Genomic DNA, 9,083 nt, shown 5'->3' with positions numbered 1-9,083 from the left:
CCCACCGTGCGGTCCGCACTCAGGGGTGTGTGGCAGCGCAGGTGGGCGGCAGTAGCTGCCACGATGAAAATGGGGGAAGTTATAACCAGGGCTGTGCGTCCCTGGTCGTATTCCCACATAAAAAATCGTAAGAAGGAGACCGTCCTGGCCCGCCTTAGGGTGGGTCATATTCGATACACACATGGCTTCCTCATGTCCCGGGGAGTTCAGCCCTACTGTGACGACTGTTTGGTCCCCCTGACTGATCGGCACTTGCTGGTCGAGTGCCCCAGTCTGGGAGACCTGCGAGAGCGGTACTTCCCCCGGTGTCGAGATGGAGATGGGAGCTTCTCTCTCTCTTTGGTGCTGGGGGAGAAGGCACTCTCCCCGGGACATGACGTGTATGGCTTCTTACAGGAGGCTGGCGTCCTCAACCTCCTGAAGGTTTTATTGACTCCTTAGCGTTGTTTTTATCTTGTATTTTACCTTTAACCGGCTTTATATAGTTATATTAGTTTATTTTTGTAAATTTTTATTTTAATTTTTGAGTGGTTTTGTATAGTTTTTCTATCATGTTTTTATCTTTTTTTAGCGGTTTAATATAGTTTTAAAACATTTTAAATGCACTAGATCCGGCGCCATATGACCCTGCAGTTGTGGCGCCAAGTCACAACGCCCCTAATAATCAATTCTACTAGCTCCCCTGTGTTTGTTTTCAGCGGTCCAATTTTCTCCCGTGTTTTTGTTCTATACATCTGAAAAAGGCCCTCAGGATTACCTTTCGCCTCATTTGCTACTTTGATCTCATAGTCCCTTTTTGCTATCCTGGTATTTTTCTAGATCTAGATAGTTCGACGTACCGGACCCTGAGATGTGTTTCACCATTCTTTATTTTCTGATAAATTCCCTTCTTTAACCCTATCTCGTGTTTTGGTCCACGAGTCATCCACTTAGGGTCATTGTTTTCTTTTCTAAAAGTTTGCTGTGGTATATGCTGTCTTTGCCCCTCTACTATTACTCTAACTAAATTATTGTAAGACATTTCTACCTGGTTCTCCTAGCTCTCCAATCCGCAGTTCTGGCTCCCATGAGTCCCTAAATTATCCCAGTTTACCCCTTCAAGATATCTTCGAAGCCCCTCGTAAATTGCTCTTCTAAAATCTGGCACTAACACTGGGTTTGGTTCGCGGGTTACCGCCCAGTCTAAGCTAAAACAAACCGTTCTGTGGTCACTATTTCCTAACTCTCCGCCCACCTCCAACTCACGTAGTAAATTCCCATTATTAGTTAGGACTAAGTCTAATATGTTATCTCCTCTGGTAGGCTCAGTAACTACCTGCTTAAGGAAATTATCTTGTATAACTTCAAGAAAATCCTCGGCTTCTACATAACTCCTAGAGTTAGTTTTTCTTTCCCTTTGTAAACGTCCACCCAAACTGATTCTGAATCCATGTTAGTTTTGACTGAATTATTAACTAGACATTTAAGTGAGTCTTTAATATATAGCGCAACTCCACCTCCCTTTCTGCCCCTTCTGTCTTTGTGAAACATCTGATAACCCGTTATTTCAAATTCTGACTAAAATTTATATTAGCAGTGTCTATCCATGTCTCAGTGATCGCTATTATGTCAAAATTTTCTGAACAAGCTTCACCCCTTAGTAAGTCTATCTTGTTTCTGAGGCTCCTGCTGTTAGTATAGAAGATTCTTAGCCCGTCCTCTGTTACTCCCCTATAATAACTTCTAAGCTGCCTGGTTATATTATGAGCTAGATGCCCTCTCTCATTACTCCTCCCATTGCTCCCTTTACTTCTCCCCCCCTCGCCTATACTAAACAATCACGTGTTTATTCCAGTACCGCAAAGATTTCACGAAACTAGATAGGCTTGTAGTAATCATGTTGAGCAAGTTTAGGATTTGAGTCTTGTTCAAGTGTAGTCATTGCCTCATCCTGTCTGGGTCCTCACTGCCAAGTTCTCGAGCATTTAACGGTAGCAAGCTGTAACACACTCTCCCTTTGTCTCCGAGCTAACCACTGACGAACCAACAAATGCTACGGTCGCTGATCCAATCAGCGCCCATAATACAGAACACCGTGCTCTGGTTGGTCGCCTCCCATCCATCAGCCAATCGTGTGCCGTGTACAATCACGCGTGGGCAAACTAGCTCAAGTGGAAGCGGCCGTTGCTACGTTTTCCATACGTGTGAGTCTTTGTCTACTCATCTGTTGTACGCTACGTATTTTATTTCAATTTAATATTCTTTTAATATGTTCGTATTAATATTTTCTTATTCTTTTTTATATTGTTTACAATTTCTTTTGGATAGAAACTGCTTATATATATATATATATATATATATATATATATATATATATATATATATATATATATATATATATATATATATATATATATATATATATATATATATATATATATATATATATATATATATATATATATATTAAAATACCTCTATACCGCAAAATCCCGCGATATAGCGAAAAATCAGCGATACGAACCTAAATATTTAACACGCATATTTGTGTTGGCTGCTGGGGGGACGGGGGAGCCGAGTGTGCAGGGGAGGGAAGTGAATCAAGTGTAATTGTTAGTGTTGGTGTGTTGTGGTGACAAGTGAGTGTGTATATGTTTTCTGAATGAGTCTATTGTACCGCAGTCTAAAATCTGTTGAGGGAGGCTGTTCCAGTCACGTATGGTGCGTGGAAAGTATGAGGGCTTGTATGCATCAGTATTAGTGTGATATGTTTGGTATTTATGGATGTGTGTGTTACGAGTACGTTGACTGTTTGCGTTTTGTAAGTATGTGTGTGGATCAATGTCAGTGTGAGTGTTTGTGATCTTGTACATACGTGTAAGAATGTGTGCTTGTCTGCGTATGTGAAGAGGTTCCATGTTTATCTGTTGTTTGATCCGTGTTGTGATTCCAGGCGTTCGAGTGTAATTGTTTGTAATGAACCTAGACGCCTTGGTGTTGAGTTGTTCTAACCTATCAATGTTTCTGTGTGTGTAAGGATCCCACACCGTGGAGCAGTATTCCAGTGTTGGTCTCACAAGTGTGTCATAAGCTATGTGTTTAATGTCAGGTGTGCAGTTATGTAAATTCCTCCTCAGGAACCCCAGTGTTCTGTTGGCTGTGGCACTGATATGGTCTATGTGAGTGATGAATTTCAAGTTAGTTGAGAGATGGATGCCAAGGTACTTGTGTGTATGAACTGATTCTAAATCTGAATTATGGAGAGTGTTGGTGTGATGGATGGGGTTGTGCGCTCTGGTGAATCTTAATAGTTTGCATTTATCTGGTCGGAGGTGCATTTGCCAGGTGCGCTCACACCGCTCGAGGGCGTCCAAGTAGTTTCGTAGTAGTCTGCAGTTGTCAGTAGTCTTTACTGCTCTAAACAGTAAACGATCGTCGGTAAATAGTCTAGTGGAAGAGTTAGGCGTTGACAGTGGAAGATCGTTAATGTACTATCGGATCGACTCATAACCGATCCACTAGTGAGTGAAAAAACGAATATGCTTGACCGATGAGTTTAGTCTCCCGGAGGCACTTAATCCGCAGGAAGCCGGTGGGGAGGGACCCGGGTCACTCCGCCCACCGCCAGGATGGAAGCTGCCCTGGCTGTCCACTCAGACTCTCTCGACCCACGCAGTGACAGATGGTCCACCTATTCCTCATTTCTTAATTTTATTAATTATACTGAATCTGTGAGTTTCACCCTTATTATGAAAAGAGATATACACAATCTATAAAATGATCTTATAAGCAGAGAGAGAGAGAGAGAGAGAGAGAGAGAGAGAGAGAGATTTGATTTGATTTGATAAATTTATTACGCCTCATGGCGACAAACAAAATAGAAGTTCAATATCCACAGATGTCTCGTAGGACACGTTGAGATACACACACACACACACACACACACACACACACACACACACACACACACACACACACACACACACACACACACACACACAAAATATAAGAGACTGAAAGATTCACATTTAATATCCCCCAAAATAAGGAAATCTTATGAGCATTAAGTCCAAATTATCATCCTGAAGTAGATATTTACAAACATTAGTTAAATCCTGTCCTTGCCGTAATAGGTCTTTCACTGTGGGGCAGGCAAGACAATAATGTTGAAGGGTGTTAGCGTTCACTTGGTCACATAGTTTGCATGTAGAATAGTGTGGCATATCCTCGACCTGGGAGATCTGCCACACTGGTCGATAACCCAACCTAATCCTTGCACTCACGACATTGTGTCTACGGACCATGAGGCCATGACGACGATATTTGTGTTTTGTGTCCATGAAGGCGTCGTAATGTCGGATGGATACACTGTCAGCACGCTCAGAGTTCCTGCGATTCACCACACGGGCGTTGACGTCTGACATCAGCGTATTCCTGTAGCACCGTAAGGAGAGCGGGACACGCACTGCAGGAAGGTTAAGGCCACACACAGCCTTAGCGAGACCGTCCACAGTATCATTGGCCGTGAGTCCAACATGAGACGGCACCCACAAAAAGGACACAACCAACGCTCTGTCCCGTGCGGTGGCTAGTCGACGTAGGATATCTTGAACCACGTGATCGTAAGCGGGTCTCGGAGATGAAAGGGCGAGAAGGGCAGACTTGGAGTCGCAGATGATCACCCCACTCAGTCCCCTGTCAGTAAGGAGGGTAACAGCATCCAACAAGCCGTTCAGCTCACAGTAGGTGGAAGACGTCGAATTGGGTAAACGACGGCCAACCCACCGATCTCCCGGCGGCGCCACAGTGGGGGAGAACACAGCACACGCCGCACTCCTGTCCGCCTGCAGTGAGCCATCAACGTAGAGATGGTGTGCAGCAGGAACCGAAGCAGACACACTGGCGATGGCCTCAAGGGACAACTGCTTCTGTAGGAGAGTATGGTCAGTTTTAGATGTACGAGTGAAGGAGATGCGTGGATTAGGTACTCGCCAGGGTGGCAAACCAGGAACAACCTCGACTGCAGGGACATCAATGGCGAGCCTTCGGAGATCAGCACATACCATGCGGACAAGTGTGCGTCCGCCTGGCCGAAGTGGAGGTCGGCGCGTGTTCGGGTCGAGTGCCGCTCGGATGACATGAGTGTAGTGAGGAGCAAGTTGGGGAAGATGCAAACACTTGATGCTGAAGTACGTGACATTCATGTAGATCCTATCAACAAGTGGAGTCAAAGTTAGCTTTGACAGCATATTGACTATTCTGGTCGAAGTTGGGCAACCCAGGATAAACCGCATGACTTTGTTTTGAAAATTTTCAAGTGGTTGCAGTGATGCCCTGGAAAGCTGGCAGAGAGCAGGGGAAAGATAGTCGACAACTGATCGAAGAAACACTATGTAGATGGTCTTGGCTACAGGGATAGAGACTCCTTTCATATTGTTTGCAAGCCACTTGACAGGGATGAAGCGCTGCTCTAGTCTGTCCAGTAGCTCCTTAACGATGGGATGGATACGTTGTTGTGCAGGCATAGCTGGGGTGATGCGCACGGGTGAACCTAAGTAGGTATACTGTGTGCAATGAGGGACAATACTGCCTCCCACGGTGAAGACAGGGAGTGTCTGAGGGTTGCGTGTAGAGAAAATCCTACTCTTCTCAGGGGAAATAACGAGGCCACAAGCAGTTGAGGATGCATAGAATGCATGAAGGAAGTGCTGAAGATCCATGGGTGAGTAGGCGTGGATGCAGATGTCGTCAGCATAACAAGTAATTGCAATGCCAGGGCTGTCAGGAAGGAGAGAAAGAAGGCGATGCATGAGGACGGTGAAGAGAAATGGACTTAGTACGCCACCCTGTGGAGTACCCAAATCGAAGCCTTTAGAGGTACCGCACGCGCCCCTAGAAAGGACCCGAGCAGTTCTGTTGCTGAGGTAGCTACGTATCCATCTCAACAAACTTCCTTTAACACCAAAGGCCACAAGCTGATCAAGTATGACTTCTCTACTCGCAATATCTAAAGCGCTCTTAAGATCGATAAATGCTGCAACACTGGTGGGTGAAAGGCGGGAATAAAGCTCACACAGGCAGTGGTGCGTCCCCCGCTGAGGCAGGAAACCATACAGTCGCGGCGAAAGCTTGTTTTGCAGGCGGAACATCTGACGGTTAAGGAAGAGCCGTTCAAGCACCTTGCTGAAGCACGACGTCAGGGAGATGGGGGGGAATTTATCAGTACCGGGTTTGGGTATGGGCACTATGGTGCTAGAGGTCCACGCCCGAGGTACACAACCCTTCCGAAAACACGAGTTAAAAAGCTGCAGCAGGGGATCGCCAGGAACTTTCTGGAGAAGACGTAGGACAGAGTAAGTGATCCCGTCATCACCAGGTGCTGATGACGTACCTCGAGTCAGGGCACGCTGCAGCTCATCAGACGTGATGGGAACGTCATCCTCCTCATCTGTCCGCAACAGAGCGTCCACCAGGCGGAGAGAACGAAGGCTTGCGTGGGAGGAGAGTGCAGCTTGTAGAGGTGCTGGAAGGTTGCCAGGTCGTGATTGTGCAGACCAGGAGTCAGTAAGGGACTCGGCATATTCCGTTGGACTGTGATGGAGAGCAGTGCAAGGCTTTTTCTTTACAATCTTGTTAATCTTGTGCCACATGGAACCCACGCTGGTGAGATGATTGATGCTGTCAGTAAAGTTGTGCCACGAGTCAGTCTGGGCATGCTGTTGGAGAGTCATCAGCTCGTCTCGAGACGTCTGGTACTGGTGAAGATGGGCAGGGGTTGGGTCTCTCTGAAAAGCAAGGCCGTGCTCCACGCCTTCCTTTCTGCCTGAAGCACACGGTCATCGAGTGGCCCGATACGAACCTCAGGTCGACGGGTGAGATGAGGCCGGGTGACATACCGGGTGTAAAAGTCATGAGTGGACTTCACCAGCGAGGAATACAACTCATCAGGGAAGCTGGTGTTAAATGTAGGAAGCATAGTAGTCATGTAGGAGATGTATGTTGGACAGTATTTTGGAGGTATCTGGATGCGGGTGCGGGCGTGAGAGGGAGGGGGTGTTGCTGGTACGAAGTATTGGAGGCCCACAGCAACGTGGTCGGAGAACAGCACGGGGATGGAGAAACACTTGACACGTGGAGCTACCAGTCCTGACGTAAAGATGTGGTCCAGGGTACCTCCACGGGAGTGGGTGGCGCCGCCAGTATCCCATCGTGTGAGTCGGTATCGTCTGACGAAATCAAGGAGTCGAGGCCCATTCCGGCTCGGAGCTGGAAAAGAGTCACCAAGTTCAGGAAAGCGGGCATTAAAATCACCCATGTACACAATGCCACCAAGTGTTGGAAGGGGCAAGGCCACCAAGTTTATTCTTCCCGGGGCAGAATAGACATTACATAAACGAATCTTGCCGTGTCCCATCGCTACCTCCAGGAGTTGAAAGGTCATGTCTGCTTCAACGGAGGTACGAAGCAGCTGGTGTGGTACTGAGGAGTGTACATATGTGACGAGACCGTTTCGAACTGGGTGGACGTAAGAAACGTAGCCAGTAAGTGAGGGAGCTTGTCTGTCACCAATAAGAGGACCAACAAAGGCCTCCTGAATGAATATGACTGTCGGGGAGTGCTCGTTAACATATCCCTTCAAAGTTGAGAGTCTTGCCAGATCTCTTAAACCGCAGGCGTTCCAGGAGATGACATGAAGCTCAATATTACGTGCGAACTCTACCCTTCGGTACACGGAAGCCAGACGTGGAAGAGATGGTGGGGCGCGCACGAACACGCTGTGCCCCGCCCAGGGGGGAGGAAGGTGTCAACGAATCCATACCCTTCTTCTCTAGGTGGGAAACGATGGCGTCAAACTTCTCGGTGAGTGTGGTGACCGTAGCAATCATTGCCTGCTGCCCTTCAACAAGTGTGGTGAGTGTGGTGTCTGTGAAGACTTGTTTGGCGGCGAGATCAACAAGGCTAGTCTGGAGTGCATCACACCGCTCTGCGAGTGAGTTGCAACGAGTCGTTAGAGCAGCAACAGCCTCACGAAGCTCACGAATCTGTGCTGACTCCGAGGAGACAGAAGCTTCATAATGCGGGGTTTGAGGCAACGAGGCTGGCGGAGGAGGAAGAGGCGAGGCTGCTGGTTGCCTCGCCGAGCTCTTGATACAGCCGTGCTATACATTAACTCCCTGCTTGTTACACCGAGGACACTTCCAGTTGATGTTCGTAGATGCGGGCAGGTCGGGTTGTTCGGTGGCTGCGGTGGCTGAAGGTGAGACAGGAGGCGGCTGAGGAGCGACGCGGTGTGAGCAGGTGCGAGAGTCGTGGTCACTAGCGCACCAAGCACATTTTTCTGACGCACTGCATTAGCGGGAGATGTGTCCGAATTCCCAACATCGGAAACACAATGGACGGTCATCACTAATTCTGCGGATGTCACAGTCGGGGAGGCAGGGGAGGAAACTGAAGGAAAAGCTGGAGGGAGGCGGATCAGTCAAGCTCCAAGAGACAACAATGCGGTTGATAGGTAAACCGTCTTGACGAAAACGTCGGGCAGAGTGAACACCAGGGAGTTCCAGGGCGAGGGAGGGATCAACACCGACAGGGTACCGAGTTATCAAAGAGTTAGGATATTTCCTGGGCCTCTCAGGGGAGTCTTGCACATCAAGAATGACAGAGACAAACTCACCCTTTGCTACTCGCTCCACGATGTCCTAGCGGCACCTTGCAATATAGACGAACCGTGATGTCACAGATGCCATCTTCACCTCGGCGATATCCCGCTCAAGCTGGAATGTTTTATTGACCTCCGCAAGCCAACCAAGCTTAATCTCCACTGGTAAACGCTCCCTAAAAGCAAGCTTCACGTAATCAACACGGGGAGCAAATGCTGGTAGGGGAGGTTTGATAGGAGCAGCAGCTGAGGTGCGTTGAGGAGGCGGCGGCAGCAGAGAAGTGGGTGTGGAGGGTTCACTGTGTTTTGGTGTCTTGGTAGCGGGTAGGTGTGTCTCGCTGTCACTGTCTGTTGTCTCACCCACAGACCGCTTGCCCGGGTTGGCACGGCGGGAGCCGTCAAGTTTGGAAGCAGCTTCAACAGAATCACTTGACACTGACGAGGG

This window comes from Eriocheir sinensis, chromosome 6 (assembly GCF_024679095.1).
Source record: "Eriocheir sinensis breed Jianghai 21 chromosome 6, ASM2467909v1, whole genome shotgun sequence".
NCBI classification, from domain to species: domain Eukaryota; kingdom Metazoa; phylum Arthropoda; class Malacostraca; order Decapoda; family Varunidae; genus Eriocheir; species Eriocheir sinensis.
The sequence above is the reverse complement of the archived record's forward strand: the minus strand, read 5'-3'. Positions refer to the sequence as shown.